Source organism: Cygnus atratus, chromosome 3 (assembly GCF_013377495.2).
Source record: "Cygnus atratus isolate AKBS03 ecotype Queensland, Australia chromosome 3, CAtr_DNAZoo_HiC_assembly, whole genome shotgun sequence".
In the NCBI taxonomy this organism is placed as follows: domain Eukaryota; kingdom Metazoa; phylum Chordata; class Aves; order Anseriformes; family Anatidae; genus Cygnus; species Cygnus atratus.
The window spans coordinates 60994563-61018818 of record NC_066364.1 but is presented as its reverse complement, the minus strand read 5'-3'; the positions used below and the strand labels follow the sequence as shown (position 1 = coordinate 61018818).

The 24256-nt window shown below is 36.8% G+C and overlaps 1 long non-coding RNA gene across 2 annotated transcripts in view; it reads right to left on the bottom strand.

Annotated features, from left to right (window-relative positions):
- The window catches only part of LOC118244170 (uncharacterized), a 31406-nt gene extending 10755 nt beyond the window's left edge, over positions 1–20651 (bottom strand). For both annotated transcript variants that reach the window (XR_007708113.1, XR_004777479.2), the window contains exons 1-2: positions 20523–20651; positions 19920–20044 (exon numbers count right to left, since the gene is read on the bottom strand). This is a non-coding gene — a long non-coding RNA (uncharacterized LOC118244170). The remainder of the gene's footprint in view (positions 1–19919; positions 20045–20522) is intronic.
- Positions 20652–24256: the final 3605 nt, after the last annotated feature.

The following is a 24256-nucleotide window of genomic DNA, read 5'->3' as shown; positions in this document are numbered from 1 at the left end:
TGCCATATTGTTCTCAGACACCCGTAACAGTAATCCAGTTCAGTCCATCATTAACCTATAAACCTTTTTAATTTCCTGAGAAACATCATAGCGGAAGGACCTTGCTGAAAAGTCAGTAGCACAGAGTGACCTTAAAATAGGAATGCATCAGCTGCTGGTCAGATTAATCCACTGGTAACCAGCCCAGCACCTGTTAGGGTGATTTTATGACCCACCAGTCACATATATTTCTATATTACCCCTCCATTTTTCCTGTTACTTTGTAAGGATGACATTACACAATCTTCAGGGCTTTTCTTCTCCAGGATGGAGGGATTTGCTGGTCAATACACTCTGATACAAAGGATGACTTATTGATACTGCCAGATGAAATGCTTAGCTAATCTTCAGGGTATCTTTCAAACAATAGGCATTTCCCCATCAAAGGTAATATAAACGTTAATAGCATAATCTGTAGAGGTGACAGCAACATGGAATAAAAAAAAAAAAATCTGTCTTTCAAAAGGAAATACTCTGTAGCCTAAAAAATATTGCTCTAGTGCAGCAGAAATCTAATTATGTGGACCGACTATTAACTCTTAACGCTTAAGGCTTTGTATAGGAGACTAGGCACTCTTACTGTATTTTTTTTTTTAAGTTTAAGTTCCTATTTAAAGGAGTATTTACTATTATTCTGTCACCAGTAACCCCTTACCATTCAGTTTTTATATATGACTGGCCAGTGCAAAGCAGTTTTGAACAAAGTCTTAGGCAACGTAAAGAGAGGTGTTTGGAGTAGCACATTAAAAGTGACAAGGCAGTAAAATTTGTATGTTACATAATGTTTGCTTAGTGATATAGGAACTGGAAAAGGATTAAAAGGGTGTCTCTACCATGTGATGGAGGCCTGTCAGTGCTGGCACCAACCTGACCCAACTCATCCACATTACATCATTTCAGTACTTTAGCTCTGCCTGATTCTGTCTGGTAGTGGTAGACTGAGTTCCAGAAATAGTGTAGTCATGAGAAAGTACAGACGTCTCTGTGCTATGCTCCACTGTACTGTATAGATATATTCCTAAATCTGACAAGCCCTCAGAATTAAATTTTCTTACTTCTATTCTTAATATTCAGTGAGGATGAAGTGCAACTGCGGCACAAGTCAGTCACATTCATCTTCAGAATTCTCTATTAGAGGCTTCTGTCCCCTACATTATTTACCACTGACTTATAAAACAAAATTAACTCAGTATCAGTCTGCTTCTCTATGAATAAAAGACTCTCCAAATACCACATCACAAACTCAGAAAGAAGTTTTTCAGCTAGTCCTAGAGGTGAATAGATCAAAGCTCTGTTAGAGACACCTGAAGATGACAGTGAGAAGTAAATTACTGATGTGAAGGCAGTGAATTTACAAAGTCCTTCTGTAAATGAGAGTACATTTAAGTACTTCCATTTATCATAATTACTATCTTATACTACAGTGGAAAGGATGTTCTCTGAAGTTGACAGAAGCTAAACCACCTAAACTTTGGGGGGCAAAATTTTTGAAATACAAATGTACCAGAAATACTGATAGCCGATGTTAACAGAGGCACAGATATAAAACAACTATTACTTACGTAAAGTAAAATTTTGCCTTCAAAAGTGAAAGCATAATTGTTAAGAGAACCTATTCTTAAGTTATGGTAATCTATTATTTACTACAGAAGGGATGAAGTCATATGCTATCAGTGTATGCAGCTGCTATTGATAAAGAAAAACACCTTTTCTATATGACTTAGCAAGCCAACCATCACACTCTACACCAGTAAAATTCCTGCTTCATCTTCAGATGTAATATAAAGCTCAGTGTTGCAATAACAAGGAGGATCTTGAAAAGCTGGGGAAAAGTCTTTGACTAAAACAATAGATGGTAACTTCTTGCTTATGAGCAGACTAAAATAAACAACAATAAAAGCTATGAAATAAATACCATTAGTAATCACTACTTGCAGATGGGTTACTTGAAAGCAGGAGAAAGTCCAAGGTGACCTCTTAATTGTAAACAGTGTGATGGGTGTAGATAATAACCTCAGTTATATCTCCGGATAATTCCCACAGCTTGTAAACATTGTTGCTTTCCCCTCAGGGGAAGAGCTAAAGAGTAATTTTATTATACCCTACAAAATACAGGAACATAAACAAATCTAAAAATGTAAGTATAAAGTTGGTTTACTGGAAAAGGAGACTTTTATTCTGGGGTTGACCTTGGTCCTGCAAATAATATGAAGGGAATAAATGGAAGTGAAGAAGATACTGACTTTAAATCCCCATTGCTTTCTTAACTCCTCTCTCATCAGCATGTTAACTCAAATTTATTTTGTTCATTCACAGTAATGAAAAATCACTGTTATCTGTGTTAGCTGGCTGGGTAGCTTATGTTATTAGTGAATTAACTAAAGATAATTGACATACCTACTGACCTGAAACTATTTTGTTTGATTTTGTCTTTTCTGTCATTAGACTGCAAACTGCCAGTATTAGCCAGCTAGCCATTCAAATTATTTTATTGCACTTTACATGCAGTAAACTAAACTGTTACTGAAGTTACTCGATTCAGTTCCAAAACAATCAACGCCAAGATTTAAAGCTTGAAAAGGACCAGACTTGCCTCTATTTGCCACAGACTATAACATTTCTTCGTAAATCTAATTTTCTTACGGGCTTTGAGCCTTCTTCACAGAGCATCACTGTTGGTCTTTAGCCACATTGCATTCTTGAAGATTAGACAACAATAAAATGGATGATTAGCTGCTGTTACTGCCTGGTATAATACTGTTCTTACAGACTGACATCTTGTGGAAATGCAGGTGTAACTAGAAGAAAACATCACATATGACCAATCTCAAGCTTTACGTGCTTGTGACATTAGGCACTCACAGTACTCATGTATAAAGAGGCTTTCTCTGAAACATTGTGCTCATGGAACACTGACTTTTGTTATATTAATAGAAAATCATATAATGTAGGGAAGAGTGAGATTTAGCTGTTATAGTTGATATGTGCCATATCTTCCTTCCATCACGCTGTCATAGTGTTAAAAGATGCTACTGTCAATTCCAGCTTATGTAAAGGTTTAAATGATGAGGCAACTTTTTTTCTATTCCACATGTACAAAGCCCCATAGTCTATACAGCAGGAACATATATATGTTTTTGTTAGGGAGTCTAAAAATTAAAATAACTGTGTTAAAACTTGGTCTGTATTAACAAATCCAACACATGCTAAGCTCATATATAGTATTATTTTCTAACAAATGGCTTTCATTGCAAAAAGCTGAGGTTACTAAATACAATCAAAACATTTATTTGCAAAACTCTTTAAAGAAAATAACTAACTAAAAAATAAAGCCAAAATTATTTACACATTTCCACAGAGAGTGGTCATTAAAATGTTGTTTTGAAGCTTACATGCAACACTGATGAGTGTTAAGGAGGAACTCCCACATCTAAAAACCCCCATGCTTGTTAATTCTTTCCGCATGCAGAGCTATTCTATGTTGTATGACTTAAGGTACTTTTAGGAAAGAGAATATGTTCAGCTTGGTTTTACATTAGTGTTGGCAGAGATACTAAAATCAATGCAGGAAAGCATGGAGACTTTCTAGGTAACACAAAGGTTTATTTCTTCAGAGATTATTTTTTTTCTCTTTCACTGATTTCTTTTGAGATGCTGAAACTCAATTATTAACCTTTCAATCTTTCCACACAATTTTATTTCTTGAAAACTTACATGCTCATTACGTGTAAATAAATTATGTAACAATTAAACAGAGTTTTTATTCTCAGGACTCCTCCACCTTTAAGTCCAGATTCTGATTCTGTTAATTTTAATGTACATAATGTACTTTTGGCATCAACTTCAATGAGGCTTTAACTTGGTGTGGTTTTTTGCTTGTTTGTTTGTTTTGTTTCTGTTTTTCACTAGTTGCTGACCTCAGCTTTCAGAACGTAACAAAGTCCTTTTGAAGCCAACAGTTTAACAAAGCATGACATTTACCTGGAGTGGTAGAAACCTATGTTTTGGAGATGTGGGGATGTAAGTCCTTGCCCTAATATTTTTAAGATTAATTAGAGACATTACTTTTCTCTATATCTATTCGTACTCAATACTTATTACATTTTGAATCCTATTATAAGAGTGGATAAAATAAATTCTATTGTAAAGACGAATTTAATCTTGCTTTAAGACAGTAATTTATCTATTCAATGCTCAAAACTTTGGGAAATTTTCAGAAAAAACTTATGAAGAAGGTGCTTTTCAAGGACAAGCACAGAAGTTTTAAAACTTTAAAAACATCTTTAAAACTTTAAAAATGGGTCTTGACCTGTTCTCTCACAGCCTCCTATGAGGAGAGGCTGAGAGAGTTGGGACTGTTCAGCCTGGAGAAGAGGAGACAAGAATGCAGTTTTTAGCATTGCAGGAAATCCTGCGATTTAAAGGTAAATGAGCTTTAACTATAATTACAGGATCAGGAATCAAAGGTTTAGTTGAAAGCAAAAGGGATTCTTACTCAGAAAAAATGTGTAATATTTTAATTAACTGATCTATTCTGTGAACAATAAATAAACTGTATCCAAAACTACAACTGTAAGATTTGATGTCTCTTTTTTCAAAGCAAGTATGCTTTATACAATGGGAGACAGATGTTCCCATGTTTTTGTATAATTTAGTTTGCTAATTTAGATCTCAGTTTATTATTCAGATGTTTGATATTGTAACTCTGCTATATTCAACTATTGATCATTTAAAGAAAGGAAATTTGCTATAGTGTATTCTAACAACTAGGTTGTTAAATACGTTTAGCAAATAGATTGGCAGATTATAATGTGTTTATGACTGTGTGTGGCTACACTGAGAAAGATAAAGGTCTTTAGAAATACATTCTGCTTTGTACAGTATAAATTATGGATTAAAAATGGAAAGCAAAATGCTTTAAAACAAGTCAGGAAAAAAATATCCTGTGCAGTGAAACAGAAGGAGGTTCTATCTCATGGTATCTCCCAAGATTTATTGATTTGATTCTTTTAATATATTTTGTACTAGGAATCTGCCAAATAATCAGATTAGTCTGTTTACTAATAATGCATCTTAAAACTAAATGTCCAAGGTTTTGATGAAACACAAAGGCATCATAGCTCATGATTAATGTTGATGGTCATGGGAAATATTTCTCAGGAGGAGGAGAGAAATGATCCTCCAAGAAATGAGTCTCCAGGCCTCTTTTTCCATGCAGTTATTCATCTTCCAAAGATTTCCTACTCTCACACTCTCATCTTCCAACTCTTTTCCTCTTCTGCAAGAGGATTGAGGAACATATTTGGGATGCGTGGTCAAATTGCCCACCAGACCCAACCTCAGATTGTCCAAAACAAATAAACCAACCTCTTGGAAACATTTCCAAAAGGTTTTCAAAAGTTCATTACATAAGTTATCATCCATCTCACATTACCCTAACCCCACGATGCAAATGTCAGCATTCTGATGAATAGGTCATGTCCAACCCTTTCCTTCGTCATATTGCTGTGCAAAAGGGGCCTTACACAATCATGTACTGCAAAGGTTTCTGCTACAGCTGAAGCAACTAGAAGACCAACTTGTGTACTCTATTTATAGTGTTTCTAATTATGTGTTTATTAAGTAGCAGTGGCACTTAAGATGTGCATTAGAATAACTTCCTTTTCCACTGACAGTGGCTTTTTTGCAAGCTGATTCCAATTATCTCATGGAGCTGGGCTCGATATGCTAACATACCACTCATATATACGCTTGGGACAGATTTGCAATGGTAACATCACTCTGCCTAGAGAGTGACAACTTCAGAGGAGATGTTGAGAAACCAGTTTAGGCAATTTGAGCAACCCTGATCTATGGTGTCCCTGCCCACGTTATTGGGACTATAACTAGATGATCTTTAGAAGTCCCCTCCAACTCAAGTCATTCTATGATGCTATGATTCTAGGAAGTTAGAGAAGTCAAGATTATATGCAATGTAAATTCATTGTGATTCTTTTCTCTCCTGTTTTCTTCTATTTGTTCCACTGTAGGACAGCTACAATATTTTGCTCGCTATAACCTCCATTGCTACTAGTACTCCAATCTTTCAAACTACACTTTTGAAAAAAAAGTAGTTTCAAATGATCGTAGCAAAAAACTGAAAACAAAAATCTCCTTTGAAGATTTAATAGTACTAAGGTCTGATACATTTCTTCTTATTTAAATTTATTACCACAAATTACATAGACAGAATAAACTAGTAATTGTACAAAGAGTGTAAAATTCCACTATGTTACATAAGTATTATGCCCATTGATTGAAATACAGTTGTAAAATCTCACTGATTGTTAATTCAATCAGTGAATTGAATTAATTCTCTGAATCCAATATTATTTCATGCAAGTTTTGAAAATCTTTCAGTACCACTAGGGGTATTGTTGTTGCCATTTTACCTCTTCCAGAAAAAAATTACGAGAAGCTAATTTTTCTTGGAAAAACTGCAAGTAGAAAGGAAAGAAAGCAAAGAAGAAAAGTAAAACATACTCTGCAATAGCAAAAATAATTTAGTTCATGTTTGACTATTTGTAAGTGAACTTTTAAACATTACAAAGAGCTTGTCTGAACAGAGGATTCCCTTCACAGAACTGAAGTGGAAAAACGAGTGCTCAAGTTTTGGACTGTAAGGAAGAATCTCAGTTTTTTCTTAAGGAAGCACTTTTTGATGGCATAATTCTTCATGTCATTTCATTATTTCAGCTAGACTTGCTCCCACTGTAGAAAAGACTCATCAGCATCTGGTAAAGTTATTTTGCTATTTTTGTGGAAACAGGCCAAGATGTGCAATAACAGCTAGTAACTCTGTAGTAATGAAGTAACCATTTCCTGGAAATTTAGGAGTTTAAAAATATTTTAAAATAAGTATCTAAAAAGCAATATGACATTGTAGAAAACAGAGTTCATTGTCTTACTCCTTTAAAAGAAAAGAAAAGAAAGTTGTGTACTGATAGAAATGCTATTATGCAGCATATTATTCAGCAGTTACAGACACTCTGCCTACTTGCCCCTGTTTTGCTGGTCAATATGGCTACATCTAAACTCCACCTCCAGCAAAGGTCTGGACCTGTGTTCACTTACAGGCTTGCCTTGCACACTTTTTAGTACCAACCACTAAGCAAACTCGGGGTTGTTTCAAGGAACACCCAAAAATGAGGCCTGTGCTACCTCTTCATGAAGACCTCAGCATATAACTTGAGATGTGGATTGGGCAGGCATGAACTGTAGACATTTTTGTACATTTTTGGACATTTTGGACATTTTTGGACATTTTTGTAGACAATTGTAAATTGTGGTGACAAAAATATAAGCAGGAAAAATGGGAAAATCTCTTTACTTCTCAGTCATTATTGTCAACCCAAAGCTATTGAGAGTGAAGGGAACAGAAGCCAGATTTGCAATATCCCTGCCCCGTACTAGACTTCTTCTCCTTCCTATTTGTTTTTCCTCTTCATCTTGTTGTGGATGGATTTGTTGGTTTAGAAATCTCTTCAGCACTATTGCAGAACAAGCTGAAGCTAACAGACTCAGACTGAAGTATTTTGTCTGAACTCTAGACTTTACTCTGGCACTTCTTTCTTTTACTGGATTACTGTCTCCTCATTTTCAAAAAAAAAAAATTTATACTAATCATTTTAATTAGTTTACAGGGCTCATGATGATTTTGACAACTGATGTAGGTTTGATAACTACATGGCAGTCATTTATTAATGTTTTGGTCAACATTTCTCCACATTTCATTCCAGGAAATCCTTCTATTCAATCACAGTCTCCAGAGGTGGATGAGCTGGGTGTGGGTACAGCTTGCTGACCTTACCAAGGTTTTGCTTATGCTGCAAACTGATGATCTTGGAGAAAACTCTTCTAAAAATACTAAAAATATCGCTCATCCTGTGTTTTTAGTTTCACCAGTGACTTGATATTTTTGCTTCTCTCTCTGCGTTGGCCTTTTACACTCCTATTCTCTCCTTCCCACATAAATGCACAAAACCCATCGCCCACACTTGGAGCATTCTCTTATCTAGTCTTGTCTAATTACTGTCTTCAACATATACAAACACCTGTATTTTCCTCTAGGAACCATATTTGACTTTGCCCATGTGCTTGGATTAGTATTACCTCCTATGATGGTCAGTCTCTCTTCGGATGTCTACAAAGAGGAGGGGTGAAGAGCGCAGGCTGGGCATAAAAAGCAAACCCTTACACACTGAGGAGATTTTAAGACTAGCTGATGCAGTCTAGATAGATATTGCAACCTTTCTTACTAGCACCAGCCCTAAACTCAGATGAAAGAACACTGGGGAATCATTTCAGGAGATCATTGTAAGGTTTCTTCCCATAAAACTCATGGTAAGGAACATTAGAAATGAAGGAGTAATCTATCTATGCATGTATACCAGGATATATATGTTTAAAACCATAATCTCTAGGCTAGAACTCTTGATCAGGGGTGAAAAAACTTTAAGATAAAATAACATCTTGTAAAAAATATCAGTCATGATATGTTGATACAGCAACTTAACCTACAGCACACATTCTAACTGATGAATTTGAAGTAATGAAGTAAAATCATTACAATGTTGAGGCCTAGTTCTGCAGGACCATATGCACATCTTTGATTTCAAAGAATGACTTAAAGTGTGTTCACAGACCTAAGGATTTTCTTAAGTCCTTGCAGTATTCCATCAGAAATGAAAAGAGGTAGAACTGACCAGATCCTGAAGGAAAATAAATAAATAAATAAATAAATAAATAAATAAATAAAAGTACAACTCAAAATAGCTTTGTGGGTCAGATGCAGCAGACAGCTCAGGTGCCTAATGTGCACCTAAGATTTAGATGTATTAGGTATCAAGTGTTTAAATCAGACGCACTCCCCTTTTCACGCTTTCCATTAGGGTCCTCTGTATACTTCTGAGGATGATGAGAATAGTCCATATCTCAATAAACTGGACAATTCAATGCCTGGATCATTTCCAGGATACAGAACACGTAGATTTCTGCTAAAATATGTGAGGGGCCCAGTCTGATAGGTATTCCTAAACCATACATAAAATACACCTGAAGCTTTGAGGTCCCTATAAATGCGGTAGCAAAGTGGTTTTCTATATTATATCCTATAAGCCAGGACACTCACCTTATCATCTTCAATTTAGAACCACCCCAAACACCACCTCAGATTGCTTTTGTGTTTTACTAAATAATTCCTCCACATGAAACTCAAGAATGATGCTTAAAACAGGGATTAGAGACCATGAGATTTTTCTCCTAGAAAAAGGTAGTAAGTAAGTAGGAAAATACAAGAGATTCCTGATTCCTCATAGATTATCTTCCAAAGATTCCTGATTTGTCAGAGATTTTCTTCCTGACCTAATCATTCTTGAATTTTCCTATATGCTTTCAATGAATGCAATGAAAAATGTTCTCTCTCCTTTAATATTCTCTAGTCTCTGATTAGGATTTTGTTATGGGTGGTGATAATTGTAGGTCTAAAAGCCTTTAAGCAGAGAAAATTACTGACCAAAATCTTGTACTTTCAGAGCAAGTGTTATGAGTAGTAACCTGTTTTACAAAAGATGGGAACCACCACGTGTGTCTCCAGACATAACTTAATGGAATTAGCCCTGCCAAGCTGTTTTTTAACTTAGAGACTGTTTTTTAACCCAGAGTTTAGAAATGTTCTCTGAGTTTTGCACCTAAGTAAAGAAATCATTTTTAAAGTTCAGAGAAGATCATCTCTGGGCTTCAAAAAAGGGAAACATTCAAGATGCGTGTCTACCCTCAGCAGTTTCCTTTCTAGCATTTCCACGATATTGTTGGCTTTAAGGCAGCTGCTGGTTGATTTTAGGCAGCCAGATTCTCAAGGTGCTTCAAGTTTTGAATCTCATTTTGATGCACTTCATTCCCAGAAATGCTGTAGAAGCATCCAGGATGCTGATTTGGTGTTCTGAATTCACCAGGAGAAATGGACTGAAAAAGGTTAGGTTGCAGACAGACCTAACCCGGGCCACTGCAGATTCTGTGTTCATCAAGGAAATAGCTTAAAACAAGGTTGGTACTACCTCCAGGTTGTGAAGTATCTCAAAGTTCCCTAGATTCACTAAGCAATCCTTGTAAACTTACTTCCCTCATTGAATTAGTTTCTATGAGCCAGAAATTTTTTTACCATTTTCAAAACCAAGAGTTTGCTAAGTATGACAAACTTTCCTTTTCTGTCTGACAACTGTGCTGTGATTGGGAAGAATACGCTTCACACCAATTTGAAAATCTTCCCAGTACCAATCGTATCTGCAAAGTGGAAAAAAAGGTCTGATCTTGTAACACTAGTGAACACTATTAGAAACTTGGGGATGTGTATGTTTGGGGATATATATATATATCACTAAATTTTTCTTCAGGAACAGAGTTTGAGTGGAGTTTCTAAAATTTCTCCAATTAACAGCAGCGGTATCAGTTTGATTCTGTTACTGGTTTATTCACAGGAAATGGCTTTACAGCATAGCAACACACCACAGACAGGATAATTAGGTACTGTGTTTGGGGCACTCACACTAGGTTTTCTTCTAATATACCAGAAGAGGAATATTTTAAAAAAACATTTCAGAAGCCGTCTACATGTCTTAACATCCGGAATAGTAAACTGTCTTGCTACCTGCACGTAATCTGCTGCTCCCCAGTATCTGCAGGAAATCCACAAGAAAAACCTCACTTACGCAAACATTCACCACAACAAAATCATGTGATCAGCAGGGTGAAAATAACAGCCAAAGCCTGATGCTGCTGGAATACACATGAAATCTAAAAAGCTCAAACCATCTACTCCTCAGCATTTCTTATATGAACACATATATATATACTTGCATTTTAGTGTTTCATATCATATATATAAACAATATCTACACACACAAACATACCATTAAAATATACAACTATACTAAAAGAGAGCACCACCAACTTTTACGTGAATTTTTAAAATTAATGTAAAATGACTGCATACGTACTGGGAGGACACACACACAATGGCATCACTCCACGTTATTATAATCCTCTATGTCAATAGAAGTCTTCTGTGCTGGTTCTAACTTGTTTGCTTTGTAACTGTCTGAAGTTGATGTCTGACCTTTTGGGTTTGCAACCTATATAATACATTAACTTTATCCAGAACTGTAAATTTTATAAAAGCAATCACTAGATAGCTTTCAAGAAAACCAGCAAGGTCCTGTTCTAATTTACTACGTATCTCATTAAGAGACACTAGACAAGTATTCTTAGTCCTAAAATGTTACTTCATGGTTAGTTTGTTCAGTGCCATTGTACAATACTTATGTCATTAAAATGTAAAATTTATACATCAGAGCTTTACAGAAAAAAAAAGAACTTTACGAAAAGCATGTATGTAAATTCAAAAAATGGCATATCAGTCTTTATTTCTGAACAAAAATATATCACGACACTAGGGAAGGGTGAACTGCTGCTGTCAGAACTCAAGCCAAATATGAACATTTTCTGGGGTTTGAAAAGATTACACAAAATTTGCTTTGTTTTCTTTCATTTTTATGCACCATGGCACTCCCTGGCTTCAGCCAGAAACACAGATACCATACAGTATGAGAGAAAAGCTCTTCCTCTGCTACTGTATTTCAGCTCTGATGAGAAACAGGAAATACCAGCAGTCTCATGAGAATGCCTGTTTTCTGAAGATCTCCAGCTCAAATTAGGATGATTACACAAATCCATCTGAGCCTGAAAATCTTCTGAAATTGGCCTATTTCTAAGTGGGATACAAAAAGAACAGCAGAATGTAGTAGCCTCATCATTTGAAGACACCCGTAAATATGAAGTGAAACAATAATGTTTGTCTGATGTCTCTACAAAAAGAATTAACTCTTGATAAATATTGAATCGGAAACCTTGCCAACTCTATGCAGAGATCTGTACATTTAAAACCTCCTTTAACAAACAGATGAAAGTAAACATTTTCAAACAAAGGTTCCTGTCTTTGTGACAGCTTAAAGGGACTGGATTTTTACAGGGTGCAAGGTCACTTTTTCTGATGAGCAGAATCCTTCAAGATTTAACACTAAGTACACAAAACCTCAACCACTCTGAACTGTAGTTTTAAAATCATTAATAAAATGTTTTAAGAGTCAAACCCAAAAGTTTTCAATTTTGATGAACAACAAGTGAGTAAATAAACAGGATGGCTACACTGGTCCCAAAAGTAATGCTGATGACAGCCAAGAGCAGATGCTTAGAGAAAGAGTACAAAAGTAGGGCATACAGAGTGTCTTACATGCCTTAGACGGAAGGCATATTTGGGCCATTATGTTTACTGTCAATCTGGCAATGTGAATATATCCCATCTTGTGTTTGTTTGTTTTTGTTGTTGCTTGTTTGTTTTAACTTCATTTTGAAAACCATCATACTTTTGGCCTCAAGATCTTGGGACAATGAATCCAACAATTTAACTATGCACTGTGTGGAAAAGTACTTCCTTTGTTTTGGATTTAAGCTGCTTTTACGGTTCCTGTGTTATGAAGTGCATAATCATTCCTTACCTTCTCCATGATTTTATTATGCTTTTGACTTTCAACCGATCTCTGCTCTTTTTCCACACCAAAAAGGTCTTTCCTAATCTATTAACTCTCCCTGTGCCATACTCCTGACCATTTTTTTCCCCATACTTCTTTATATCTTAATATTTACTTTCTGGAACTAGGCAACCAGAACTGCACTTAATATTCAAGATGTGGGCATATCCTGGATTATTTAGTGGTGTAATGACACTGTTTATTTTTCTCTCTTCCTTTCCTCATTCTTTTCACGTTTTTGACTGGTAATATGTCAGCTGATGTTTTCAGAGGCCTACACAGAGAGAGTATAAGATGTCTTTCCTTAAAAGTAACAGCTCATAACTCATTTAAAGTCCATTGCTTTGTAGACATAATTAAGTATCATTCCTCCACCCCACCCTCCCTTTACATTATCAGTATTAAGACTCAAGACTCTTTTTACCCAGTTAGTAAAGACTACAAAATCCATTTGTAGCTAGCCCCAGTTTTGGCCGTCCTGAACAATTTTTGATTATTGGAAAATTTCTTCATATCCTTGTTCCACCACATTTTTCCGCCTCCTTATGAATAGCTGAACAGCACATTTCCCAGCACATAACCTCATGAGACTCCAATGGAAACCTCCCACCACTGTGAGAACTTACCCATCTTTTAACCAGTAATTTATCCCTGAAAAGATATTTTTTTCTTTTCTCCAGCAGAAGTTTGGTCTCTTCAGAAATCATTGTGAAGTCCTTTGTGAAAAGTTTTTTGGAAATCCAAGAATGCATTACTCACTAGACCACCCTCATCCACATGCTGTTTTCTCTTTATAAGAACTGCAATATTTGAGACTGGCTGTAACATGAAGCTACGTATATTCTACAGTTTTCCTGTGTAATCCTACAGATACCTGTAGTATTCTTCTAGGGAACTGCATTGCTGCCTGACTGCAGCTATGCTAGAGACTGGATTTCTTATAGCAGCTCAGTAAAACTGAGTTCCAAGACTGTAAAATATGAACATGAAATCTCTGAGAAAAGCAGCCAGGCTAGTTCTTAAGAGAATTGCATGTGTCTGAGAAAAAGACTAAGCTGAACTTGAATCACTGACTAAAGAAGCTAGCATAGGCTGTGGACAACTACGGGGAAGTAGCAAGTGCCTGCAAAAGCTTCTGTCCTGTCTACATCCCTCTGGAAGCAAAAGAATAGCTAAGGATGTACAGCCCTGCCAGACATACAGTTTTAAAGAAGTATCAAGCTTTAGCTGGGGCAGCTCCTGAAAGATCTTAAGAGCTTTGTCATCGTGCCTAATGTTCAAGCAATTTGATATAATTTTTTTCAGCCATAGAGATATTCTGGAGGAGGAACATAAAACACAGGAACTGAAAAACTGAATCAGAGAGGGTGGTCAGACTAGGATCTGTGATTACTATCATATTTGCAGTAGATCTCAGTAAATCTGCTACAGATTCAGTTAAAGATTATAATGAAGTACAATATTATATCTGTTCTTAACTTTCTAAATCTCATCTAGTTTGGGTTTGTGTGTTTTGGGGGGAATACTCTCATCTCATACCGAATCCTCATTATTTCTAGACTCTTCTGTCCTGTGGAAGATCCACTCCACATATTAAATATCAATTGTGTAATTATTTTAAATCTATTTTAAATGTATTATCTTAAAATTCCATTAGCATAGCCTAGGGTTTGTATTGTGAGAGAAGATAAGCAAATATATAATTATCTCACCACTTTTTATCTAAACTTGTCTTAAATCTAATGATTTGTCACCCTAAATTTAAATCAATTATTATATATTTCATACAATTTTTAATTTCCCTCCACTCTATTTTTCAGTTCTGGACAGAACAAGCTATGTCAATACAGCAGAAAGGTTGTTCTATAGCAACTTGTATTCCCCAGAAATTCTAAGTACAGATTACAAGAAGGCATCTAAACACTTCTACCTTGAGGTTTTAGGGTCCACAGTTTCACTTATTTTTGACCAGATTTAGAAAAATATGAGCTCTGGATGACTTTCAAATTAGATATCCGAAATATTCACCTCTGTTTCCTTTTAGTACCTTTCCTCTTCTCTGTACCCTCTCAATGGTCCACTTCTTTAATTTCTCTCTTGTTCATGTTCATGTCTGACATTGTTTTCACTCCATAAGCATGCATTCAGATTCTTACAACATACTTTTTTCTCTCATTTTGTAAAAGTACTAGATAAAAATACAACTGTAAAAGCCTTTTTATAACACTGTTACAGGCTCCCATTTTAATAGCCTCATTTGTCATCACAATACTGACCCTGGTGCAAGACCACAGCAGAGTGCATTGCGGCCTGTAACAAATCCCATTAGACAGTCCCGATAAGGCCTTTCCAACTAGAGACTATTCAGACTGTATTTAGACATAACCACACTAGGCCTGCAAGCTGTCATATTTTCCCTGGCCCCGTCAGGCTGCTGAGCTGTGAGCAGGCTTTCCCTGACTACTCTAGGGTGTTTCCTGTATATAGATTTTCTATATGACCCCCAGGTCTGTTTTCCTGGGCCTTCCAGACAAGGGCTGACTCTACACCCATCCTCCCTTCACCCTCTGGGGACTCGGGGATTAGAAGTCATCCCTGAAGAACATGCGGGACTGAGGCATTGTTTGCATGCATCTGCCTGGTTTGGATGGGTTTTAAATAAATTTTTTATTTTTTTTTTCTTTCAGGTGAGGTCATAGGACTCTCAGGAAAAAAGAAATCCAGTCCAAACCCATCCCACACTCTGCCAAGGGCTTCTCCTCCAAATCACGACATCTGTCGTCCGTGCAGCATGCTTTCCTCTTTCTTGGCGGGCTCCACAATGGAACCAGTCCTCATTATAATAAAAATACTGTCTGTTTTTCTGCCTGTCCAAAGCTTCATGCCTGAGAGCTTCACTGGACAAGTCAACACCAAGTGTTGCTTCTGCAATTATGGCCTAAGTCATATGCTCTGCAGCCTGTCTACCTCCTTACACAGGTGCTTGCAGGTGGTCTGTTGGTTGTGCCAGTTAATACAGGAAGACATCTAGTAACTCCTATACCTCTACTGAATTTAGGATAGTATATGTAGGGCTGCCATCCTTAATATGTCCAAACATACTGTCTTGAGGGCAACTGTCAAAAGATAAAACAGATATAACCTTTTAGTCTTCCCTCCACCCATCTCCTGAAACTTGCCAGAAGTGCAGTTTTTAAAACTCAGCATTAGGCTGTCATTTCTTTGTCTTCCTTTCTGGAGGATTTCCATATTCAAACCACCATCTCCAGTAGAGCTGTTGGAGAAAACTGACTTCATGAAGGATGTATCTATCTCATTGTTATCAATCAGGCCCACTCAAGTTTTTTTGTTGCTGTAGGCAAAATCAAACATAGAGGCGGCAGAGCAATTGGCCTGTGCTCCATACCCCACCCAGTCACCCCTCTGTTAGTCCACTGGCCACACAACCTCTCCTTTCAGCTGCAAGGAGTGCACATGGGGACTGTGCAGAACAGGGCTGAGCCGGCACATAGCAGGGCTGCCAGCACTCATTAATATGGATTTTACTTGAGATGCTCACTGAAAACATTGTCTACAAGTACTGTCCTGCTGATGGGAACAGCAGGTTACAAGCAGCCCAGTTTCGGAGCTGCATTGTAACTGAAGAAGAAAAGAATCCCTCTCAGTCTTATTTAAAGACAAGATTTGCCCACTTCTCTCTGTCTCTCTGCAGGCACCAACCCTAGTGTGACCATGCTGATATCCAGATAGCTTCATGGTCCTCCCATCTGCATGAGAGAGACCGAAGCCCAGTGATCCCGTGCTGTCTACATTGGACACAGAAGCTTGACAGCATCTGTCTGACTAGATACACATGTAAACGTTCCCTTGTACATGTATGGTAGTTCCCCAAACTGCAGCAGTATTTCTTACAGAGAATAAAATGTATAATCCAGAGCTAAGAACAACAAGATAGGGAGGATAACAATTATATTTTATGCTTTGCATAGATGGTACTGCATTGTGTATCATTAATACTGCATTGAAATAAGCAGTGGGCAGAATATGTACCTAGGCAGTAATAAAGTACGCTCTGTAATTTAAATACATAATCTTCAAAACTGAACTTTAATCCCTGGAAACCTTTCCTAAAACTGAATGGAGCTAAGCATAGTGGCCCCAGTTTGTTTGTTTTGCTTTGTTTTAAAGTTGATAAAAAAACAATAAAAGTTGGATGGCAAAGAAAAATATCAGTTTCACTCTACTGACCTCTCAACATGCCTCTGAAAATACCTATTTATCATCATCTTCCATACTGCATTGAGATGGGGGATGGTAATGACAGAAGACTATAGTCTACTTTATAGTCTATAGTTTAGCAGGCAATATTATCTGCATTTTATTTGGTGGATAAAAGATAATCAGAAAAAAAAAAAAAAACAAAAAAAGATAATCAGAAAAAAAAAAAGTCATATGACCTGCAGTTTCCTTATCTTGTATTATCAGCCCACTTTCTGTGGAAAGTGCATTAAAAGCATTTTTGCAAAAGGTCATAATTGCAACAACTGCTAGCATTTCCTAACTAACCTACTCTTCAGTTAATTATAATATCCAGTAGATGACATTTCTCTATTTATAAATACAAAAAATGTCCTGCTCTTCATAACACGTACATTTCTTCATACAATTTCACATACATATGCAAGTAATTTCTTGGTATGGTATTATATGGACTATTAAAAAGAAGACATTAGCTTCAACGTGCCCTGACTGACAACTCTTGTATTTTCTAGCAGGCCTAGATGCATGGTATGAAAGCTCTGAGGAACAGGGCTTTTACATCCTATTTGTTATCTCTGTAATAGAAACAGATTTGTAGCATGATGAGGAGGAGTATGAGCATGGTGATACATGTATTTCCCTAGCAAAAGACAAATACTATTTTCTACTGCAAATACATATGTAACAGCTACTGTTTCTACTCTTCAAAAGCATTTTTGTTAAGGAAAGTTAGCTACTTGATCTATGTACAGCCTTTAAGTTTTGTAAATACATTTATTCTAGTTTGTAAGCAAAGGTTAATCAAATAAACTGACATGATTTAAAATGGAGTGTCAGTCGGAAATAGATTGGGGATTCTTTATATATCTGATGCTGCCATAACTTTAAATACTGTCAAGCTTTAGGATCAGGTTGTATCTCTTGTTCTGTTTGTCTTTGAAAGACAAACCAAAACCTGGAAATAAATAAAATAAAAGACCTTTAGAGAATGTGATTATACCCACTTAATCATGTAATGGTGAAGAGATGAAGAAAAAATTACAGCACTTCAGTAAAGCATTACAGTGCCTTCTGTCAAGTATTCCTATGGATTATTAAATGGCAGATAAAGAGGAAAAGAGTTCATCAAGGCACTTTCAATGATAAACAAACATGCCAGGTCTAGGACGCACAGTCTCTGTGTCCACTGTACTTTTAAACACACTATAAGTGTCATATTTTCTCCTCCCAAAATTGCACATTGCGGAGACAAATTTCAGTTAATTGGGAAGTTGGAGGCAATGACTTGAAATGCAAAAGCATTTCAGTTGCTGAGAAATGTTTCTCCTCATTTAAAAAAAAAATAATAGAGACAGAGAGAGGGAAAGAAAAAGAAAAAAAATACAAAAAATAAAATAAAAAAGAAGCATCTCCGGAGGTTCACTGCTAGCTTAGTTTCTGGTTTGTGTCAACTTGTTTATATCAGCTGCTGATTTGCGTCACTGGCTTGGCTTTGTGGTTGTATCTGGGGCCTGATGGACACCCTGGTGCATTAAGAAATTCACCACAACAGTACAGCATGTTAAGATCAGATAGCACAACCTAACGTTGTTTTCTTAAGCACACACGCCACACACAACCCAATGAAAAAAAAATTACTGGAGGCAGCTAAGAGAGGCAGATTATCAGTTTGATGCAAACCAGCTTTAAATTCAGATAATGAGGAAAATGTCCATGTAGCACAAAAAACGTGCATGCCAAATATTTTTAAGGGTTCCAAAAAGTTGTATATACATTTGTAAAAGTGTTTGTATTTCTAGGAATCAAGATACCTTGCATCCCTTCAATTCCTCTGATTTTTTAGTAAAAGCATCTTGATCCACTGCATATTCCCCGTGGTGTGCAGGAAAATTTTGACTTTAAGATGTAAGAGATTATTTTAGTTATGGCTTTAATTAGCTACTTGGAAATGAAAAAAAAAAAATGGCAGAAAAAAAGTCCAACCTCCTGAATAAGCTTGAGCATTTTATCTGGTCATTTCCAATAATAAGCACAAGATACTTCAGATGCTCTGTTTAAAGCACACATACTTTATAATATATTTATAGCGTCTGGAGTGCACATACAGTAGAAATAAACATTGCATTTTATTACATACATTGCATACATGTATGTATGCACATACACATGAAAATACCTATCTAATTGAGCACTTTAGAAATGAGGAAAAGGTAGTGCATGAAGCTTCTTGCTATACCTGTTCTTATATACCTGAAAGGGCCAAGCAGGAACTACTGCAAATCTGAGGGCAGACTTCAACAAAGCTAATAACAATTTGCAGCACATTTTCTGTCCAAACTTAAACAACTAAGCCTTATAATTTTTTTAAGTTTTGTGATAGTTCATAGCAGGCCTAGCAAATAAACAGAGTGAATAAATGACTGAAATCTTAACAGGGATATAAGAGGAAATAGTATGCTTTCAAAATCACATTTGCTTTAAGTGAACTTCCTTTAAGAAAAAATGAAAATAGCTCCAATGGCCTTAAACATTACGATGTTTATGAAATGAAACATGGATTTTTTTTTTGTTTGTTTAGAAATTATAAATTTGACCAAATTTGTGTTAAAGTATTAAAATGTCACTCAAGGTAAACGTTACAGCTAAAATGTTTTGATCAATCTATTTGATTTTTTTTTTCTGAGAATTTTAAAAATATTTGGCTGTTGCCCAATTTGAAATGAAGTCAGATTTTGAAATCTCAAATACTTTAGTAAAGTAGAATGATTATCCTTGAGGTTGTTCTGATAATATACCATATTTCAGAAGTGGGAGCTGAAATTCTAGAGATCATACAATGAGTCCAGGAATGCCTATCAAAGCAAAAACTGGCAAAGAACAATAATCCGACTTCTAAGTAACATGTCCATCCAGCAAAAAGCATGTTACAGTCATATACTCTAGACCTATTTTCTGGACGTATGTGGTCCCTTCCAGCAGAATGTGATAACTGCTTACCTGCATCTTCTTTATCTTGCCTTGTTCCTCAGGAGGACAAACAGATACGATGCTGTTGCCTGCCCAGGAAATGGAAGGGAAGGTCAAGACAGCTGCAGTATCCACTTGACACATCCAAAAAGATCCTACAATGCAGGAGTGACTCCTTTAGTAGTGAGCATAACATCATGGGGGGTATGCAGTATCACCCCAGCGAAGCAAAAAAACTGATCTCTGTATCATATCAAACATGCAATGCTCCTTCTCATCCCAAGAGCCTTCCCTCCTTGTACCCTCTCCCCTGTGTTAGTATTAACACAAAGCATTGTATTTCAACCTGATTGAAAGGTATACTTTCAAGAGTATATAAGGCTGGTTTCAAGAGTATTATAAGACTGGTTCCATTAGATCATGTGGATCAAAGAGAAACATATCACTTGACTCAGTTTACTATGTTTGATCTGCTTTTTAAAGTAAAACATCAGATTCTGTGCAGGGAGGTTATGATTTAATCTTTCAGAAGTGCAAAAGTTTAATAAAAATATTAGACTATTATTATTATAATTATAATCCCTTTTAAAGCATAATTGTGAAAAACAAAGGAGTCTTGATTTTGGTCAACACCTATTGTAGAAGTTTCCGTCTCTCTCACTCTCTCAGGACTCCTCAGCCCTGGAACTGGGAGCTTCTGAAAACATCATGAAGTGTTAACACAGCTGGTGGGGTCTGCCACACAGCTGGAAGAGGCACACTGAGGATCTGGTGAGTACAAGTGAGCCAGAAAACTGAGCTGGAGTAGCTCTGTGGTTTCAGGGCTGTGGCACATACCCTGAGCTTTAAGGTATCCTGACTCTGCTAGCTCGAGTGTTAGGAGGGAAGGACTGAGGTACAGAGGAACACTAAAGAGCAGTTTGACTGTAGTTCAAGCCATGTAGACTGTACCAGCACCCCCTGGGTGTCCACCGCCAGCATGGGGAAGAGGGGAAGAAGAACAGAAGAAGGATGAGCAGTGGTACCCAGTGGCATTTCCATTGGATCTATGTGCCAAAGAGCACCCTTTTCTCATACAAGTGGGAGCTACATCTCTAGGGAGATCCTCTTTTCTCCAGTGCTACACTGAGTCAGGAGTTATAAAGTTCCTATTTTCCCAGGTCCCTTTTGTACCTCATTAAGCCATCTCAGAGAGTTTCTCTGGTTCACAAATTCTGTCCTTTCAGGCCTCCTTAAAAACAGCTGAAGGGCCCTGAAGTATGCCATTATGACAGTCAGAGAAACTTGGAAAGGAGAGTTTGCAAAAATATTTACTATGTGAACTCCCTTCTGCCTGTCTTCATAGAAACTGAACTAAGTGACCAAGGGAGAAACTTGAAACCAAAGCTTCTAAGTCAATCCACAATGAAACAGAAAATCAACATGCCCTGAAATGACAACTGAAAAGTTATGTCAAAAGCACAAGTCTTCACTGTCTTTATAGCTTTGCAATCCTTTTTTCTTCCCCAATTTGTTTAAGCATGTACTAATTGGATTAAAAAATACAGGAAGATGACTCTCTGGTGCTTTGCTGACAGCATGAACTACTTCAGTTTAGTGCAGAGGTTTGACTAACTGTCTATTGTCAATTCTGACTGTTAGTCACTTTGATGTAAGCAAAGTTGGAAAATAAGTAAAGTCAGTCCTGTAGTCCAACAATACTCTCTAGCTGAGATCATAAGAATGTGTAATTTTGGCTGTAATACTTACATTTTATTTCTTCAGCCATTTCAGTATTGGGAGATTATTGTTTTATTGTATGTAGAAAGTGCATATGATTTGTTTAAATTAAAGAAGAAACCACTTTTGAAATTAACAGCTGTGAATTGAAAAGTACATAACACTGAGTATTTTCACTTAGTCTTTCACACTCTAACTTAATTTTGTGTAACTGACATGATAAGAATAATACCATGGGTGAGACAGAGTTACCACAGTTAGATAAAGTGATAGACATGGTATCGAACTGAAATTATTCCTCTTAAAAATACCTTGCTCAGTTACAGATTTGTATATCAATAAATATACACATTTGTTTCCAAGGTCAGATTTTTTTCCTCAACACTATTCATAAGGTGTGCAGGCAACCTGACCTTCTCAGCATGCTGTAGGAGCTGGTATAAACAGAAGAGGTACCTGCTGTGCTTCTCAGCACAGAAGTAGAAAAATTCCAAAGAAACAAAGGGAGAGGGGCAGAAGGGTATTTGTGAATGTACAATTAGACAAAATATTTTAAAGAAGAACCATATATGGCCATCTTTCTCCCTTGAGTACTTGCTTATATGCATTTTCACACAGTACTACTTTCATGACTACATGAAAGACACCTATAAAATTATTGACCTGGAGGATGATCCTGGACTCTGAAGCTGAACAGTATGTCTTCCAAAGACAGAGGGTTGAAAAGGACTTCTGTAAAGCAACCAATGCTCAGAAGGTGCCTATGCAAAACTCAGGGATGGAGGCATTTTGCAGAAAGGTCACTGATGTCACTTCAAGTCTAAGTCACTTCAAGTGACTGATGGTCACTGATGAGGTCACTGATGTCACTTCAAGTCCAAGGCCTTGATATTTGCAGGCATACTATAATACAATTAACTACTCATCAATATGTTTTTGCGTTGATACACCTAGTCTGTCTTTTTGTCACTGAAGAGAAGAGGTGAGATACTTTGTAGAAGTCTTGGCCTATCAACATAAAATGTTGACAGCTTGCCTATCAACCAAGTTATAGAGGAAAATCTTGGTGATGACAATCTGTGGCTTAGAATATAATTACTGTGATTAAAGTTCTGACTGAAGTGGAATTGAACACAACCTCAGGAAGAAACTCAGAATGGGTCTGAACTGCGCCTTTGTCCTGAAAAATATATCAATAGAGATCTGCATGAGGGACAGCATACCTTATTGAGGCCTTTGGCAGTTGTCATCATCAACAGCTGAAAGAACGAATAAGAAACTGCTCTCACAGTGAGGTCTTTCCCCTTATAGTGAAGCTTCCTGGACCTGTCCTGGAAAGTCCAAAGGTTGGAGCCAAGAGACACTTCCAAGCATCACTTCAAACACTTCACTGAAATGTTCAGTGAAGTTCTAAGTGTTGAAGGGGACAGCCTTTGCCAACAGCAAAATAATATCTTGGTGAAATTTGTACAGCTGCATCCCCATAAACAATGCCAGATGATAAAGCATAGCTACACCAATGCCAACAAGAATAACCAAGAGTATTAGACTGATGCCAACAAGTGCATTGCCAAGACTGAGTTCTTTGGTGATGTTTCTGTAATGTAAATCATGCTCAAGTAAGAGTATTTCAGACTTAGGAAGCACTGTTTCTGTGGAGCTCTGCCCTACCATGACAAATGGAAGCACAGAGCCAGTTACAGAAACATAGGAGAAAGTCATTCTGGGCCCAAGAAAATCTAGGCGTGGCACTAGTGAAAGCTGCTCCGACAATATGTGAAAGCCACTTTAGTGGATACAGACACGTGGGTTGTCCATTACAAAGAATATTAGGTACTGTTCAAAAGAGATTCTTGAGGCCAATTAGTAGAAGGGGAATCAGATAACTTCAAAGAGGACTCACAGAACTTTCACCTAAAACAATGCAGATTTAAAAGGTTTAGGGGAGTCAAAAGTATGGAGTATTTGCACCTTCGCTCTAGAGTGGAAAGCAGGGAACAGCTTGTGGGCATGGCTTATCAAACAGTAAGCTTTCTCGTGGCAAATGTTTGGCCGTATATACAGGGACAGTGTGAATGTAGATGTGTGAGGGAGAATATGAAGGAAAATATGGTTTTGTAAAATGGCCTGCCAAAGACCTGGTTTTCTTTAGGGATATTTGTCCAAAATTTCATTATTTTTTAAGCTGTTGTATATCAGGGAGAATATAGTTATGTGAGAAATATGTAAACAAGTCAATATGACACTCATCATATGAATGGATAACTCATTTTAAGACAAAGTATAAAGCGGTAATGTAGTTATTACTCAACTTATATGTTTAACTGGTGCCAGTATCAGAAAATGAAAACAGCTTAATATATTACAATATCCAACTACTGGCTTTGTGACCAGTTCAGGTCAAAGAGATTCAGTCTAATTTTCCCTACAGTTTAACAGAACACACATTTTGGGCTCAGAAGATCAGAATTCTTTTCCAGAGTCTGCCAAGTGACCTTCAACAAATCACTTCACTGTGCCACAATTCTCTACAAATTAAATACAGCATAATACTTGTAACTCCTAGCAAATCACTTTTGAAGTAACTGATCAAAGCACTAGAAATTATTCAAATGTCATTACCTGTGTATGTTCATTTGAATGTACTG